Raw genomic sequence first — 18,324 nt, 5'->3', positions numbered from 1 at the left:
GCAAGTCCGTTTCTGCTATGTTCGGCTTTGTAGTCAGCTAGCTGTGTTTTGCAACACGGCCCGCAGTTCTCACTCATTGTGTCAGTCGCTCTCACTCCTCCCTCTCCCTTCTCCCATTTCTCTCCTCGTGACATGCACTTGTATAGAGCACTATGAAATTATAAGCGCACGGCATGCTCCCACGTTGGTCAACAGTAGGCTACACAATTCGTTCCTGCCATAGCAGGCTAGGTTCGAATCCCGGCGTAAAAGATAGTTTTTTTATACCTTCCCGAATACACCGTGATGACGTCAGGCAACGAACACACCAAGTTTAGCCGAGCTAACTTCGATGCAAAAGGCTTCACTTCGTTCTGACATGGCACATTATTCACACGGGTCAAGTGAGCAAGTGTTGGCTCTCGTCCAAAACGGCAATTTTAGTATTCGTGAGGCAGCGATGCGGTGTGGCGTTTTGCCTGCACTGCTCAGAGGTGGATACAGCAGTGGCAGGTATCACGGGATACAGGACGTCTACCGGGCACGTTTAAAGTGAGTTTCTACTAGGGAAGAAGACAACAGGTTAGACGAAACTTCACAGGAGAACCCACTCTTAAACTCGACGGAGCTTATGAAGGCGATCAATTTTCCTGGATGTCCATACACGATCCGTAAACGATTACGAGAAGCCGGACTCCACTGCAGGAAAGCTACCGCCAACGAGTCTCTCCCCGTTGAACAAACGGTCGATAGGTGCGCCTTTGCCGAGATGGAGTTAAATCGTAATTGGGAACATTTGACCTTCCCTGACGAGACTTCTTTTAGTTCGGCGGAGGTCGGTCTGGTTCATGTTTCCAGGCAACGGGGAGCCCGATACGACAAATGATATACAGCCAAGTGTTCAGGCAGTGGCCGCATACATGTGTCGCTCTGGAGTGGATATCGTGTGAGGTCTGGTTTGCTTCATCGGATAGATGACCGTCACACATCGCACAAATATTTGGACATTCTGCAGAATTTTATGGCTCCGAGTGTGAGAGAGCGCTATTAGAATTATGTAGTACAGATCGTGTAAGACAACTTCCCAAGATTTTGTTGAATTGCTCAATTGGCTCTTTCGAGCTCCAGGCTTGAACCCCATTGAACATGTGTGGACAAGGAGGAAACGCCATATAAAGAAACACTGGCGTCACTCTCTCCGAGTTCGCACGATGCTTTGTCGGGCGTAATGTTGGACACATGGGAGGAGGTCGTCCTCGACGAGGAATAATTTAGGAATCTTGTTGAGTCAATGCCACGTCTGCTCCGACAAGCTATTCAAGCCGATGAATACTGGAGGAGGTATTAAGTCACGTATAAAACAATCATTTTCAGGACAAACATCATTAAAAGCTTAATGCCAGATTTCGCAATGAATAGAAATACACACGTATTAGGTTACTGCAACACTTGAAAAGTCAATAAGGTAATGCGTAAAGTGGTACTCTAACCCCAGTTCTCACCTTGACAGGCGGATACATTTCTTGGAAGCTAACTGGCACTCGCATGAACGCGTTTAATATTGCTATTCCCGACTATGCATGGCACGTGATATATTTACACCTCTATAACAGCCTTTCGAGGTACCAGTGATAATAAACTACGCACTCATTGCAAGCATTTGGAGTGGAAGTGCGAAGACTATTAGTATAGTGCAGTAAAAAATTGCCGATACCAGTATTCGAACCCCGGATCTCCTGGCTGGTAACCAAGGACCTTTCCCTAACACTGACACACCGTAAAGTGCTTCACATCATGCGTCACTTGCGAGGCGTGTCCCTCACTTCACATATTTGTTTAATCATGATGGCAGTTTCTCGTCCATTTCATTGTATTAATTGATGTTAATCTGGTATGCGGTCAGTTGCACTGTGTGCTGTTCATCAAGTATCGTTCGACAATAAGCCAGATGTATCACCTTTTGTTTCATCTGCACCGGCTCACCCGAGAACGGTGATACTCGATAAAGGATTTCAACAATTTTCATGTATCAAATTTTGATTGTTCAACTGTACATAACCAGTATAATTGGGGGGAAAGAGGAAGAATAAACCCATCAGCTGATATCAATGCAATGATTAAAAAGTCAGATTCTCAAAACAGCAGTCTCCAAAAAGACATCATCACAGCATTAAGTACTGAATTGTTTTGTCCTTGTAACTGGTCGGAAACGGCACTAATAGATGTTGCAGTTCAGATAAAAAGTGCTATCATGAAGCATCGTAAATACTACACCTAAATATGATATGCTGGAGCTCGCCGTCCTTCGCCCACTGACACCGACGGCGCGGTGAATCCCGAACTCTTATACGATAAAGATGTGAATCATGAATGTATCCTCATTCGAGTGATTGAAACAATTAGATCTCGTGATCGATGAACATTGAATGAGATATGAACATTGAATTCAATGACAAATCTGCTAGTACACACGATGAAAACGGCGGCTGGTAATGTTTATTATTTTATGGGGAAACATAACTGAGAAATCATCCCCCACACATGATGGTTGTATCATGATGACGTGACCCTACATTAGCATGAGATTTTCTATAAAACAATTTTAAATTTCACTTGTCGGAAGGAAAGAGAATCTGCTTTCAAACGCATGCTTCTTTAAGATAACACTGATGATATCTACAGAATTAACATTAGAAACCATTTACATGTACATAATATGAATAAATAATACAAGGCTCTTTCAAAGTGTATGGATTCCTTTTGTGCAAAGCAAACCTGTCTGAAAAAAGAACAGTGAAAGTACCTGTATTTATTTGAAGAAATGACAAGTTCTTAAAATTCAACTAAAGAGACGATGCGTTCTAGTACGTTCCATGAACGACTATACGGTTAAGTCCTAGGCCGTACGATTTTGGTACAGCAAACTTGAGTGAAACTCATAAAATACTTCTGTAGCTTTCAAAGCTTACTCCAGGATAATACTATCTCGGCAACTCATTTTCACAGGCACTTGTCCCAAAACGAGATCTATTTAATTGCAGTTACAAACGCAGTCTCAATAATACAGAGTATCAGGAAGGTTACACACTCACAAAGCATTAGATTGATGATTCAAAATTAAAATAACTAGATAATCATGTACAGAGTGGTATGAAGAAAAATCTAGCCTTTACGACCACAGGGCGGAACATTTGATCGTCCATGGACTCGAACATTGACTAAAAATGGTTAACACATTTACATATAAAATTTCAGACATTCAGGATATGGTTATACGTTTCGAAAATTCTCTCTCTCTTCAGAATCTTTAGGAATAGAGGTTCTATGTTCTCTTTTTTGCTATTGCTTTACGTCGCATCGACACAGATAGGTCTTATGGCGACGATGGGACCGGAAGGCCTAGGAATGGGAAGGAAGAGGCCGTGGCCTTAATTAAGGTACAGCCCCAGCATTTGCCTGGTGTGAAAATGGAAAACCACGGAAAACCATCTTCAGGACTGCAAAGGAGTTCGACAAGGTGACACAATCTCTCCAAAGCTGTTTACCCTTGCCTTGGAAGATGTATTCAAAACCCTTCATTGGGATAATAAAGGAATAAAAATCAACGGGTTATATTTGAACCACCTGCGTTTTGCCGATGACATTGTGCTCATAAGTGAAAATCTAGATGAGCTAGAAAGCATGATCCAAGAATTAAAAACTGCTTCTGCTAAGATTGGTTTGGAAATGAACATTAATAAAACGAAAATTCTAAGCCCAGAGAGTCGACCACTTAAAATGGGAAACCAATATATAGAAGCTGTCGATGAGTACATCTATCTTGGACACAAGATAAAACTTGGAAAAGACAACCAACGTGCAGAAATTCCTCGCAGAATAGGTATGAGTTGGACTGCATTCCGAAAACTAAGGTTCATCCTCACCAACAAGGATGTTCCAATTAACCTGAAGACCAAGGTTTATAATACGTGCGTGCTGCCAGTTACAACTTACGGTCTGGAAACGATGACTCTGACGAAGGAAAGTGCTCGTAAGCTTCAGCGAACACAACGAGCCATGGAGCGACAGATGCTAGGGATCAGCCTTAGGGATAAGATCCGTTCAGAGGACATCAGGAGAAGAACTAATGTAACAGACATCCTAGAGAGAGTAGCAAGACTAAAATGGCAATGGGTAGGACACGTAGCTCGACAAGACTACAACAGGTGGACCTCTAGGATTGTTCACTGGAGACCATGGGGACACAAGAGAGGCATTGGAAGACCCCTGAAGAGATGGCTCGACGACATAAAGCTGTTGGCTGGAACACGCTGGTTCCAAGTGGCTCAAGACCGAAGACGATGGAAGCACATGGAAGAGGCCTATATCCAGCAGTGGATTGAAATAGGCTAGAAAAGAAGAAGAAGAAGAAGAAGATCTACCGGATGCGAGCTCACAGCTGCGCGCTCCTAACCGCACGGGGTTCTATATCCTACTTAGTCAAGACGGAAGAGTAGAAGTGCGGGCTGAATTTTTCCTCCTCGATTTTTTTCTTTCGTACTCACTGTTAGTTAAATGAAGTAATCATTTATATCGCAAGGTACCTACACACACTTAAATAATTCTATACACACTAACTGAGGGAACAGATTCAAGGCGACTCAACTAGTAAGACATTAGCTTTCCTCCTGGAGGGACCTAGGTTAGAACTTCGATAATGATAAATATTTAAGAGCTGTGCGCTTCTTTCAAGTGCCTACTATTGAATTGCTATTCTGATGTATGCCTGAGCGCGAAGACTGCTGAAGACGTAGTAGCGTGTACTGACCACTCTGCTCCACTCTCCTGTAACGGAGGTCAAGAAGTGTCGTCAATAGGCCAGATGGAGTTCCTTATACTAATTTCAGTGCAGATATTGTTGACAACGTCTAAACAGCACCAATGATGACACCGAAATCAGATAAAAGAGCCGAAAATGTGTGTGCATCATCGCATGTGGTCTAAGGCGAGCGAGAGGAAAAAAAAGTCGGTGAATTAAACAAACAGAGTCTCTTCTTGCCAACTCAGACTACAGCGTGTCTCCTTTGAAGTTGCTTCACTTTGCAGGCGGTTGGAAAATACAGTAATACACTCGTATATTCTACACTAATTTTTTCAAACATATTATTAGAAATGACTCGCACTAAGTTCTGTTATAAATTACCGGTACACGTTATTTCTGTAGTAAACTTGAAGTGTCTTCAGAACAGTCACATAAAACTGATGGTCGACTATACAGTGAAGCTATATGGGTCCTCTGTGTTGCAAGGTCGACTCCCAGTACGGTCAATGAAATGGTGTCTAAATCCGAGACACTCGAGCCTTCAGATTTACCACCAAAATAAGAGAAAAGTGAAAAATCTTAAGAATCGAGTGTCTAATATGGTCATTAAAGGTTAGAGTGACAATAAACCACAGAAAATTATTATTATTATTATTATTATTACCTAAAATTTTACAAGAAAACAACGTAGGACCCTATCCATGCTGGTTTAAAGGAAAACTATTTCTTTACTACAGTATAATTGAAGGAATATCACAGGAAACATATTTTTTTCCGAGTTTTGTCTAAATAAACACATCAGGAGAGAAAATAAAGGCATATGCATCCTATATGCCTTTGCTGGCGGGACCTAGTGTGTACACTGCACTAAGTCTTCTGGTATGGGCTAGAGCAATTTTGTTACTTTCATTGATCTGTCTCTGTCTTATCATTGACTTTGACAAAATGAAAGTGACTGAGGTATGAGCGACGCTAGTAATGCCATTCCTTAAGCAGCCAGACCCTGCTATGAATGGTGTGGAACTGTTGCTCATAAGGTCGGTTGGTGCATGCATTTGAGTGGGCTTGGCAGACTGATATGTAATAGCAACTTCTGGCTCGGTGAGGAAAGCAACGGGAAACTACCTCACTCCTCATTTCCCTAGTATGCCTCTTCAGTGATGCCTAGGCCATCTATGACAGCTCATGGCGGAACTGTTGAGGACCCAACCAGCCTTCGGGCTGATGACTAAACATGCATACATGTATCCTATGTTATAGAATCAGAATTATATATATGCAGTAACACTAAAACCTATTGGAACTTCATTATATGTCGAAAGAAAACCAATAGACTTCCAAATCCAATTATGATCAATGGAGCCATATAGAATAAATATTTGAGATGTTGTGGATGGCTTTACTTCATTTCTTTAAAGGAGTTTATTCTCGACAGGTACCTTCTTACTCTATTACAGAATCGGATGTGCGGTATATGGAAAAAAAGAAATTTAGACACTGAAATTATTGTTCTCTTGCTGTAATAGAGTAAGAAGATACCTGTCGAGAATAAACTCCTTTAAAGAAATGACAAGTTTCGTCATACGGAATCAGTCTTATGTCAACGAGGGTCAGGGCGCCCAAGAACCGTCACCACAAACGAAAATTGGAGACAACTTCTCCAAGAGGTGTTACAGTCCTCAAAGCTTAGTCTACGACAGACATCACTAAAACACAGTTTGAGCGATAGGTCTGTTCAGCGTCGAACAAACAGAGATGAGCAGGCCCGATTAAAGTATATCAGTCGGTGTTGTCCATGACGACGAGGATCTAGATTCTTCCGCAACATAAGGTTTTCAGATGAAAGCCATATTCACGTTGATGGCTACACGAACCGACAAACAACTAGTTTTTAGGGTATAAACGGCCTGATGTTGTCTAGAGAAACCACTACACAGTGCGCAGCTTACGATTTGGTGCGCCGTGTCCGTCCTTGGAATATTGGGCTCTTAGTTCGCCGAGGATGCTGCACAGAATTCAAAACCAGTGGACCCGATACAGAAACCCCATTATTAACCAATTCGTGCGAGATTTGTGCCATTTTTGTCACGCCACAAACTTTCACCTCCAACAACAATGGATGCAGCAAAGTGGAGCAACAACCCACAACGCGGGGGAGTCACTTCCCTTACGCAACGACACTTTGGCGATCACCAAATTTCCCATAGAATTCCATCAATTCCTGCTCCTGGACCTCATAGGCCCAGATGCCTATACAGTGTGTGGGGCATGATGAAAGAATCAGTTTTTTTAAGACAGATAACTCACCTACAGTTAAGAAATTAAGGCCATTTTTGTGTCCATCCAGCAACTTTTATTCCTTAACTTTTTAATAATCTTCAGAAACGTTATGGACAATGTGTGGCACGTGATGATGGTATATATTTTGAACACAAGCTGAACCAAAGCAATTAAAAAACATTTTAGTGTCGTTTGTTTTGACGCATACGGTATCAGAAACAGCAAGTGGTTCTGATGGTATACCACCGTACACTGGCGAACATTTGCATTATGATCATCACGACCCGGGAACATTTAACGCCTGGAGCGGGCAGAGTAATACGCGACATGCTGGTAGCGAGGTATGTATAGGGCAGGTCTCCGACGTCCGCCGATCTGTCTTCGTTTGATAGAGGGGAAATTGTGATGGCACTGCGCCTTAGTAGCAGCATCTCTAAAACGGCGTGGCTTGAGGGCTGCTCTCGTACCGCTGTTGTGAGCAGGTATTGAAAGTGGTGGAACGATGAGCAAACGACGATGCGTCGCCCAGCCGTGTGTCGACAGTGGCTCATTGATGCAAGAGGCTAGCGGAGGCTGTCGCACAGTGTTCGGACCGACCGCGGGGCCACATTTCGAGAAATCACGAACAGGTACGACGGTGATGTCCAGGCCAACGTTTCGCAGCACACGGTTCATCGAACACTTCTGCGCATGGGACTGCGCAGTCGACGACCCAGTCGTACTTCAATGCCGACTGAACTCCATCGAAAGCAGCGAATGAGGTGGACACAAAATCATCGCCACTGGGCTGTGAATGACTGGTAAAAGGTCGCCTGGTCCAAGTAATCCAGATTCCTGGTTCATCACGTCGAAGGCAGAGCGCGTATATGCCAATTTCCATCGGAGGCTATGGCACGTGGTTGCACGGTCGAGCTGAGACGGGCTGGTGAAGGAGGTGGGACGATCTGGGCGACTTTTGCATGGGCCCATTATTCCGGAACAGCAATTACTAGCAGCCATCTGATATCTGGACGTTATTCGAAACCAAGTTTATCCGTTCATGCCAACAGTGTTCCCTGATGTGACGGCCACTTCCAACATGAAAATACGCCATGCCACATTGCCAGGATTTTGAAGGAGTGGTTCGAGGAACAGGATAGTGAAATTTTTTAAATGCCGTTGCCTCCAAATATCCCCGATATGAACCCCATTTTGTGGTTCGACTTGAAGGAGAGGGTTCGTGCTACATCACCACGATCTAGTAGTGTACGACAACTGGACGCTCTGCTGTTGCGCTTGTGGTACCAGACACCCCAGGGTACCTTCTGCTACCTTGTTGAGCGGCCACGGTTCTGTGGGCAATAGGTGGCCCTGAGTGGTATGTGTTCATAACGTAACGGCTCATCGGTGTATGTACTGAAGAGCTGTGCTGAAATACTAAGGAAATCTTCATAACGGGTATTTCACCTAAGGATCGTCAGGCGCCTTTTCTCTGGTGCTTTGAAAGATATTTTCAATTTCGTTTTTGTAATGTGTAGGTGGAGTCAACTCAGACAATGACTGCTGATCAGGTATGTCATGCGACATCATGCCAACGGAAAGCGTCGTTTGGGTTGTCACTGTTGTTTAAATTGTAATTTTATGTGCCCAATCTACAGTGACGTCTCAAATTAATCTACTGCGATATTTCGCTCTAGGATATTTATTGACGGCGGTGACAGCACAACAAGAGAAACTAGTTAGTATTTCCAGTAGTGACTGAGTGAGGCTGTATGACAGTAGTGTGGAGGCAGCACGGTGCAATATAAGGCAGCACGGCCATGGAAGCTGTACCATCACTGTCAATAAATATTCTCGAACGGAATATTGTACTGGAGTAATTTGAGGCTGCTCTATCGAATGAGCACATTTCGTCATCACTGAGAACCTACATGACGTTGTCTGTTGACACCGAGTGTCGCATGACGTGCAGGATGAGCAGTTTTTCTTTGGGCTGACTCTACCTACACATTACAAAAGTAAAATTGAAAATATCTTCCGAAACACCAGAGAAAAGGCACCTGACGATCCTTAGGCGAGACACCCGGTATATTATCTATAATTTAATTCTAGAAACTCAAATATTTTCGGGAAAATGAAAGCTAAGCAGGGTTTGTCTGGTTCTTGAATTGGGAGATAACACTGAAATTGTGAAAAAATAGACTAATTTCAATAATTAATCCTTCAACAAATGTTTCTGAGCAAATCATACTCTATAGGGTGTTCAGAAAGGTTAAGAACAACACCTCACCTCAACAACATAGCTTTTATCGAGATAGATCCACTATAACCGACCGTAAAAACCTTTCTCAGGATATTTGTTATACACTGGAAAGTCAAGAACAAGTAGATGCGATTTATATAGATTTTTCAAAATAATTTGATAAACTGGATCATAATATTTATAACGCACACAATCCAGTAATAGATTATCATATCCCGTTTTTACTCTAATTTATTCTTACCTGTCTGGTGGGAAATAGTTTGTAACGTACTTTCAAACCAAATCATTTGTGTATATTATAAATTCCGGTGTTCCGCAAGGTTCCAACGTAGGACCTCTTTTTCGCGATCTACATGAATGCCGTCCCTCGCGTTATTAAAATTCAAATTGTCTCTTATTTGCTGAAGAATTACAGTTATACGAAACTAATACCACTTACGAAGATTCATTGAAACATATATTGACAGTACTTACGTTTGGATCATCAACAATAAAATGCAGTTTAATATTAATAAATGCGTCAGTGTTACATTTTTAAGAAAAATACTGAAGTTTTATTATAAAATTAGTAATGTAACTTTTCGGAAGAAGAACTCAGTAAGGGATCCGTAATGTATAGCGCAATGTCTTTCAAAACGCACATTACAAAGATCGTTAATGAAGGATAAAAGTCCTTAGGTTTTATTTATAAGAACTTTTAAGGAACTAAAAACATTCGTAACTTGACCACTCTGTAGTATTCGAAGCGAACTTGAATGTGCGTGTATTGTGTGAATATGTGCTACCATTTTAACATGGAAAGGTTCAGAAGAAATTTTTTTAGAGTTCTTTACCATAGAAATCATATACAAGTTCGGCTCGGAAAGGAAGAATCTCTTATCAAAACTTTCTTCAAGAATTAAAATTCTCCACTCTTGTTAATCGAAGAAGAGTTAATCAACAAATATTTCTGCATTCAATAATACACTGTATGGTATAACAGATTATGGTGATTTGCTTGCTAGGGTGAACTTGTGTGAAATTAACTAATTTGAGGATATATAAACCATGCTACTCTGGAAATTACATATCCATTCATCAAACAAATTCACCACTGGTTAGAATATGTGAACACTTTAATAAAATAGCCTAAACATTAATGATATTGATTTTATAATGCCAATTCGCAAAAATCTGTTTCATATCGCTTTACATATTATGTCCAGTTTGTGAAGTTTTTCTATGGTTGAAATTAAGCTGATTTTAGCTTTGAACAGAATATCATGTTATTTTGCCTGCAAGTCCAGTATTCTTGTATATTGCCTACATGACTTCATTATACTTTTTGTCTAATACGTAGAGTATTTCCGTTTACTTCAGTTTCGTTATTGATATTATTATTTAAATGTGCTAATTTTACTAAAGATGATTGTTAACAGAGTATTATATTATTTGTTTGCCTGCATGGTCAATCTGTTTGTACATATATAAGTGACTTCATTACACATTTTTTTTAATGTGTAAAGTATTTTTGTTAACAGTAGTTTCGTTGCTGATAATATTATATTGATGTATTGATTAGAATTTAAGAACTACAATAATAATATGACTTGTTTACATTGTTCTTTTCCTTTTCAGCCAGTTTATTTATCTTGTCTGCCAATGTTCTATGTACCGGTAAATATTATTCTGCCTTTTGCAATTGGAATTAAGATTTGTAAAAGGCAATGTTGAAATAAATTATTACTGAAGTTTAATTTCAGAGTAATGTCAAAATCTATGAGTATTTACAATACACCGGGATGAGTGGTTCAATTGGTAGATAGCTGACTTTCAGAGCCCAAGTTCGCGGGTTCGAACCTGGTTCAGTCTGGTGGTATTTGAAGGTGATCAAACAGAAGATTTACGGGCAGGAAGGGCACAATTTTGGCACCTGGACTTATCAAAAAACCGCAAGAATTGTTAATGGGACCAAACATTATTATTATTATTATTATTATTATTATTATTATTATTATTATTATTATTATTATTATTATTATAGTGGTTTAACGTCGTAATAAGACATCGAAGGTTTTCAGCGGCGCAAGGATGGGAAAGGGCTAGGATTGGGAATGTAGCAGCCGTGGCATTAATTAAGGCACAGCCCAGCATTTGCCTTGTGTGAAAATAGGAAACCACGGAAAACCATCTTCAGGGTTGCCGACGGTGGGATTCAAACCCACCACCTCCATAATGCAAGATCACAGCTACCCGACCCTAACCGCACGGCCAACTCGCTCGGTATTATTATAATTATTATAATTATTATTATTATTATTATTATTATTATTATTATTATTATTATTATTATTATTATTATTATTTGTAGAACAGAACTGGGACAGTGACAGTGAAACAGCAGTGTTACAAACAATGAGCCATGTAGACAGTTTTAAACTTCCGTGTGGTGAAGACAGGGAAAGCTGAAGTTCCTCCGTTGGTAACTATGCTAATTGTTCTCTCTCACCTGCCAAGGTCGAGGGACGGTTCTTATCTGAATCCCGCGTGGCGCTACACTCCACACAGCTCACTCGCCGTTGAGTAACACCTGCAGATTACAAGATTATAGAATATTTTGGTAATGCTCGCGTTTGTTACCATTTCGTGAATGAGAATTCTTCTACAGAAAGGAAAAAGCTGTCGAGACAGCAAAATCACACCAATAGAATCATTCAAACAAAAAATTAAAAAGATTTTTTTAAAGAAATTACAAATTGCTTTACGTCGCACCGGCACAAAGAGGTCTTATGGCGACGATGGGATAGGAAAGAGCTAGGAGTAAAAAGGAAGCGGCCATAGTGTTAATTAAGGTATAGACCCGGCATTTGCTTGGTGTGAAAATGGGAAACCACAGAAAACTATCTTCAGGGCTGCCGACAGTGGGGTTCGAGCCCACTATCTTCCGAATGCAAGTTTACAGCTGCGCGCCCCTAACCGCAGGGCCAACTCGCTAGGTGTGAAGACAGGAAAGAGTTGCGTGAAGGGAAAACAAGATAAAATGGTATAGTCACTCATATTTTGTATCTTTAGAACAAAAGTAGATTTTGTACGTGGAATGCCGCAAATTACAATCAAGCCAACAATGAACGAGCTGCAAAATTAATTTTAATAATAATAATAATAATAATAATAATAATAATAATAATAATAATAATAATAATAATAATCACCATCAACATGGTTTTACATCTCACTACCTACTTTTATGGTTTTTGAACACACTGCTGGAAATGTTGTCCTAAAGGAGTTTTCGTGCATGTGTGCACCTTCAAATACCACAAGAGTGAACTGGGATCGAACCCGACACCTTGGGCTAAGAAAACCAGCGCTTTACAATCCCAGCCATTGAGCCCGGTATTTCGCAAATATTCCTAAATTTTGACATCACTCTGAAATAGTTCAATATTCCCTCAAATGCTACATATTTTCAAAGACGATGGAGTGTCGGAAATTGTCCTATAGGAGCAGTTTAAAATTTCGGAAGCCAACGACCCGGAGTTGAATTTAAACACCCTCTAATGACAACCACCTCAGTACGGGTCGAACTCGATATCTTTGAAACAGGATAATTACTATGCCCCTAATTTATGATTGAGGTTGCCACTTTTAATTAATTTTACTCTTTCATCCTTTTTTGACAATTTAAAGAGATGAAATACTTTCCGCGCTTGGAAACAATAAAAAAATGAATGAATCGTATTTCCTTGAGTTGGTGTTTATTACAATTAGCACACATTTGGTATCTATATAAATCGATTCTCATAAAACCTGTAAATAAAACGATCTAATACGTATTATAGTTCATTGAGCTGGGTAAGGGTATAATTTTCGGTAGACCCGAAGTCCCAAGACTGTCAACGGCATTCAACCCATAAGTATAGAGATCTAAGAGGAAATGAAATGTATTGTTTGACAAGAAGGTACTACATGTGCGGAAGAGACTGATCCTTACAGACTAGGGACATTGCATTCGTCGTTTCGTATATTTACTTTGCACACGAAATGTCTTATAACTCTTTCCACTGAGGTACCGCCACAATAAAAACGTTCAGCGCAAAATATATTACATTTTCATTTTGAATAGGTCATTTCATCTGCAGTATACATAACTGTAATTGGATTTGAACACTTTTTAATGGCATAATTGCCGGGCTGTCCGCCTCTGTGGTGTAGTGGTTAGTGTGATTAGCTGCCAGCCCCGGAGGCCTGGGTTCGATTCCCGGCTCTGCCACGAAATATGAAAAGTGGTACGAGGGCTGGAACGGGATCCACTCAGCCTCGGGAGGTCAACTGAGTAGAAGTGGGTTCGATTCCCATCTCAGCCATCCTGCAAGTGGTTTTCCATGGTTTCCCACTTCTCCTCCAGGCAAATGCCGGGATGGTACCTAACTTAAGGCCGCGGCCGCTTCCTTCCCTCTTCCTTGTCTCTCCCTTCCAATCTTCCCATCCCCCGGCAAGGCCCCTGTTCAGCATAGCAGGTGAGGCCGCCTGGGCGAGGTACTGGTCATCCTCCCCAGTTATATCCCCCGACCCAGAGTCTGAAGCTCCAGGACACTGCCCATGAGGCGGCAGAGGTGGGATCCCTCACTGAGTCCGAGGGAAAAACCAACCCTGGAGGGTAAACAGATTAAGAAAGAAAGAGTTGCCGGGCTGAGTAGCTCAGGCGGTAGATCGCTGGCCTTCTGAGTTCAACTTGGCAGGTTCGATCCTGGACCAGTCCAGTGGTAGCCTATTTGAAGATGCTCAAATACGCCAGCCTTGTGTCGGTAGATTTACTGGCACGTAAACGAACTTCTGTGGGGCGAAATATTGGCACCTTCGCGTCTTCGAAAACCATAAAAATGTAGTTAGTGGAACGTAAAACAAATATTATTGTTGTCATTATGGCATAATTTGCCATTCAGTGCCTATTTTTTAATGTTCATATGTTTCACTTAATCAGTGAGGAAAGCACATATTGGCAGGTAAAGTGTGCCGTTGAGGCTCAGGTTTATCGAACCCCAAGCAAATCCACGTGACTGAAGATAACGATGTTTCCAGTCATCAAAGGAATTGATTTTTATATAAACAACTTCAGTTTCCTTCCACGTTCCGAAGACCTCATGCAACATCTTGTGCGAACACAAATGAGAGCAGCGACCGAGTTGGCTGTGCGATTTGAGCCGTGTAAACTGTGAGTTTGCATATGGGAGATGATGAGTTCGAACTCCTCCCTCGAAGCTCAATAAATTATTTTTCGTGGTTTCCCATTTTCACACCAGGCAGATGCGGGGTTGTTCATTAATAAAATTAAGGTCACGGCTACTTTCTTCATAATATGACTTAGTCGGTTTGACGTAAGGTCAATAAAAAACAAAAAATAAACAACAAATGAGCGTTCTTGTAAACTATAGAAAGTGACATAGCATATAAATGCAAGCAGACTATTAATTCAATACGTTTTTATTTATTTATTTATTTATTATTTATTTATTTGCGAATTCCTTCATTCCGACCAGGGCAGCTCGGTACGTAGTCGTGAGACGTGTGAGTTCGAGCCTCACCGTCTCATATTATTGAAAGACCTATCTGTGCTCGTGCGACGTCACTACTGGGGTAGTATCGTTTATATATAGACCAATGCCACTTTCCCTCCATCCCTAACCTCACTTGCAAAATGAAATAAAAATCCACAGCCTGTTTCCAGTCATTCGACCGGGTCAGGAATGGAAGGAATAAAGCCCCCATCTAGCGGCGAGGATTGGAAATGTGCCGGCTGCCGAGGCCTGTCGCAGTCCTCTGTAGCAATGACAAGTGACTGTCACATGAAATGTTGATGGAGAGTGTTGCTGGAATGAAAGATAGCGAAAATATGGAGTACCCGGAGTAAAGCCTGTCCTGCCTCCGCTTTGTCCAGCACAAATCTCACATGGAATGACCGGGATTTGAACCACGGTATCCAGCGGTGAGAGCCCGGCGCGCTGCCTCCTAAGCCACGGAGGCTTCTAGCCCTAATCTCAGTAAATCCCGACTAAAATAAACTCAAAAGCAGGACAAGTTAGAATTCACGAACATAAACAGACTGGACTGCTGACTTTGATATCTAAGGGCTATAAAAAGACATGCCTGACTTCACGGAAACATAAACAATGAAATGTTATGATTTCATGATATAGTTCGGTACTTCTTATTATGAACTGTGAAGAAGAGTTGTTTAATGTCACCGTTAATTATTTCTAATCACACACAAACATTGGCTCCTCCATCAGTAATACGATTACAGAATGAAGAGATATACACAGAACTACGTACGTCATCTTTCATAATAATAAAAAAAGCCCTATGTATCCCCTTTTTGTTGACCAATGTCTGTAAATGTCTCAAACATATAAAGTCACGCTGTTATACACAATACTGAAAAAAAAAAAAAAAAAGGCAGAAAAAAGGCCACTTCCCCCTCTTCCATCTCCGTCATATCTCACATCCACTTACCCACTTTCCTCTTCCCATACAACCCCCAACACGCCCAAAACTCTCGGCCAGAACGAGGGCGCAACCCTCTAGGTGGCCCGCCTCACCCCCTCAGGGTGGAGAATGAAAACGAGTAAAGGAAGTAAGTTAGTCATCTTTCGAGGAAAGGAAGAAGAGGTTTGTGAAACTCATTTCATTGGGCTGAGTGGCTCAGGCGCTGGCCTTCTAACCCCAACTTGGCAAGTTCGATCCTGGCTCAGTCCGGTGGTATTTGAAGGTGCTCAAATACGTCAGTCTCGTGTCGGTAGATTTACTGGCACGTAAAAGAACTCCTGCGGGACTAATTTCCGGCACCTCGGCGTTTCCGAAAACCGTAAAAGTAGTTAGTGGGAGATAAAGTCGTCATTATTATTATTATTATTATTATTATTATTGGAACTCTGCGTTCATATACGATAAAAGGAAACTACATATACAAAGAGGATACAAGTATTCACAAAGTGGATATACAAGTATTCAGAGCTTTCTGGAATGAAACAAGTATTTCCGAAGTAGGCCTATAAGCGCGTATTAGGATTTTTTAAAAAGCCCAACGAGTTATGTCCTATTTCAACAACGTCAAAGAGAAGTGTGATAACGTTGACAGGCAAATAAGATTAGATGAAAGAATAGAATTTTAAACAAGTTCTTTAACTGGGTAACGTTGTTACATAGATCATTCTTCAATTTCCAAAAAATGTTCATACTTCTGTTTAATATAGTTCTTACAATGTATCATTGTATTCGATTTCCTTTACAGCAGTATTATTGAAATAGGCGCACTTTCGCTTCACAACTATTTAGCCTCCCCTTTTTATAGTATAATTTTACAACGTTAAAACTTGACGAAAACAAACAACAGGAATGAGGCAAATTATTTAAACTAAAATTCCTAATAACAAAACTATCCTCTTCCCTCGAAAAACAGTAGGCGGCTAATGTTAAAATACAGCTGACAGATACTGGTGATGGAGTACTTTGCTTGGAGGAACTTAACACAAGTTACCGGCTTCTTACCTTTGTTAGAGAGCGGTCTGCTGGCTGGATGGACGTGCTTTCTACCTGCGCACTCGACACCAACTGCTGACTGGACTCGGAGAGCCGAGTTCTGCCGAACGAAGCCGCTTCGCCTTGTGCTCTGCCCCACCGTGCCACGTACCAGCGCTCTCAGGGGTGTCCTAGCCAGCCTTCTCTGGTGTGTTCGAGCCCTTGGCGAGAGATCGCTCTATCGTACCAGGATGTTTCTGAATGTTTAGTCTATGAAAGTTTACTAATAAGGAAATATCTGCCCTGGAGTGATGCATATCACAGTATTGAGATTTTCCCCGTAATGTATAAGAACTATTCCCCAGTGGCACCCAAATACTGAGAGGTATTTTAACTACAGTAAATAAGGCATTGCCATCTAATTGTACACACCGGAGTATCCACGAGTGTTGCTGCAAAGGTGAAAGCATAACCCATCCCATAATATCCAAAGATGTTCCTATTAAGTAAAAGTGTCCGTTTCCTTGGCTGAATGGTCAGCGTTGAGGCCTTCGGTTCAGGGGGTCCCGGGTTCGATTCGCGGCAATATCCTATATATATTCAGACAATATACTACACTACCAACCACCAGAAAACACGCAATAGTGATTATATCCCTCCAAATAGTGTCGGGTCAGGAAGGGCATCCAGTCGTAAAACAGGGCCAGATCCACATGTGCAACACAGTTCGCACCCGCGATCTCTCAGGGCTGGGAAAAGCGATAGTACTTGAAGAAGAATAAGAATACGTTCCTATTAAGTAAAAGTACCCTACCGTAGCTGTCCCACAGAGGTTCATGCCAGGGTGTGTAGTATAGTCCCTACTAACTATATAAATATGCAGAACCCTACCTCGTGGCGAGCCACACCAGAGTGTTCAAGGATGTTGCCATTAACAAGGGGGCATTCCCTACTCGTCAGCACCGATTTCGCTCAAATTTATAGAACACTAGCAGAAGTACCCGTTCTTCGTACGGGTTATCAGAAACTGGCTTTATTTACTCATACTGTCGGTGTGACTGACTTCATTAGATATTTATGTCACTGATGTATTTATTAAGTACGTAGAAATTATTCGTCATGTTTGGAATTATAGTGTATATTCTTCTTCTTCTTTTCTTCATGGGGGCCGCTAAATATTAGTTCTTAATTAGCGTCGACCTCTAAGATCTTTAGCTACCATGTTTTTCCTTCAATCCCACCTAGATATACCTGCTCCCTTCACAAAGCTGCAGGTTTAGTGTACGTATACTTCCGCTAGAAAGTACCACAAATATAAATATTATTGAATGTATTTGTTTGATCCAACATTTCCTAACTATTACAAATGATCAAGGAAATACGCGATGCATAAAAGAAACGAGTATAATTATCGAGAATTGTAACTCTCTGGGCTTGTCACTCACGTCGCACATCATATAATGAATCTGAGTATAAATGTTGACAATTGGGTACAGTATATAGGTTGTTTTCATGGTTACGATGA

At 41.2% G+C, this 18,324-nt stretch overlaps 1 protein-coding gene across 3 annotated transcripts in view; it reads right to left on the bottom strand.

Annotated features, from left to right (window-relative positions):
* The window catches only part of jar (Myosin heavy chain 95F jaguar), a 562,711-nt gene extending 545,824 nt beyond the window's left edge, over positions 1–16,887 (bottom strand). The window contains exons 1-2 of one of the 3 annotated variants that reach the window (XM_067138003.2): positions 16,830–16,885; positions 11,791–11,871 (exon numbers count right to left, since the gene is read on the bottom strand). The gene's annotated coding sequence lies outside the window, so the exon portion shown is untranslated. Of the gene's footprint in view, positions 1–11,790; positions 11,872–16,829 lie in introns of all 3 variants that reach the window. The other 2 variants (XM_067138005.2, XM_067138002.2) reach the window with 2 other exon arrangements.
* Between the last annotated feature and the right edge of the window lie 1,437 nt (positions 16,888–18,324).

This window comes from Anabrus simplex, chromosome 1 (genome assembly GCF_040414725.1).
Source record: "Anabrus simplex isolate iqAnaSimp1 chromosome 1, ASM4041472v1, whole genome shotgun sequence".
NCBI lineage: Eukaryota > Metazoa > Arthropoda > Insecta > Orthoptera > Tettigoniidae > Anabrus > Anabrus simplex.
The sequence above is the reverse complement of the archived record's forward strand: the minus strand, read 5'-3'. Positions and strand labels throughout refer to the sequence as shown.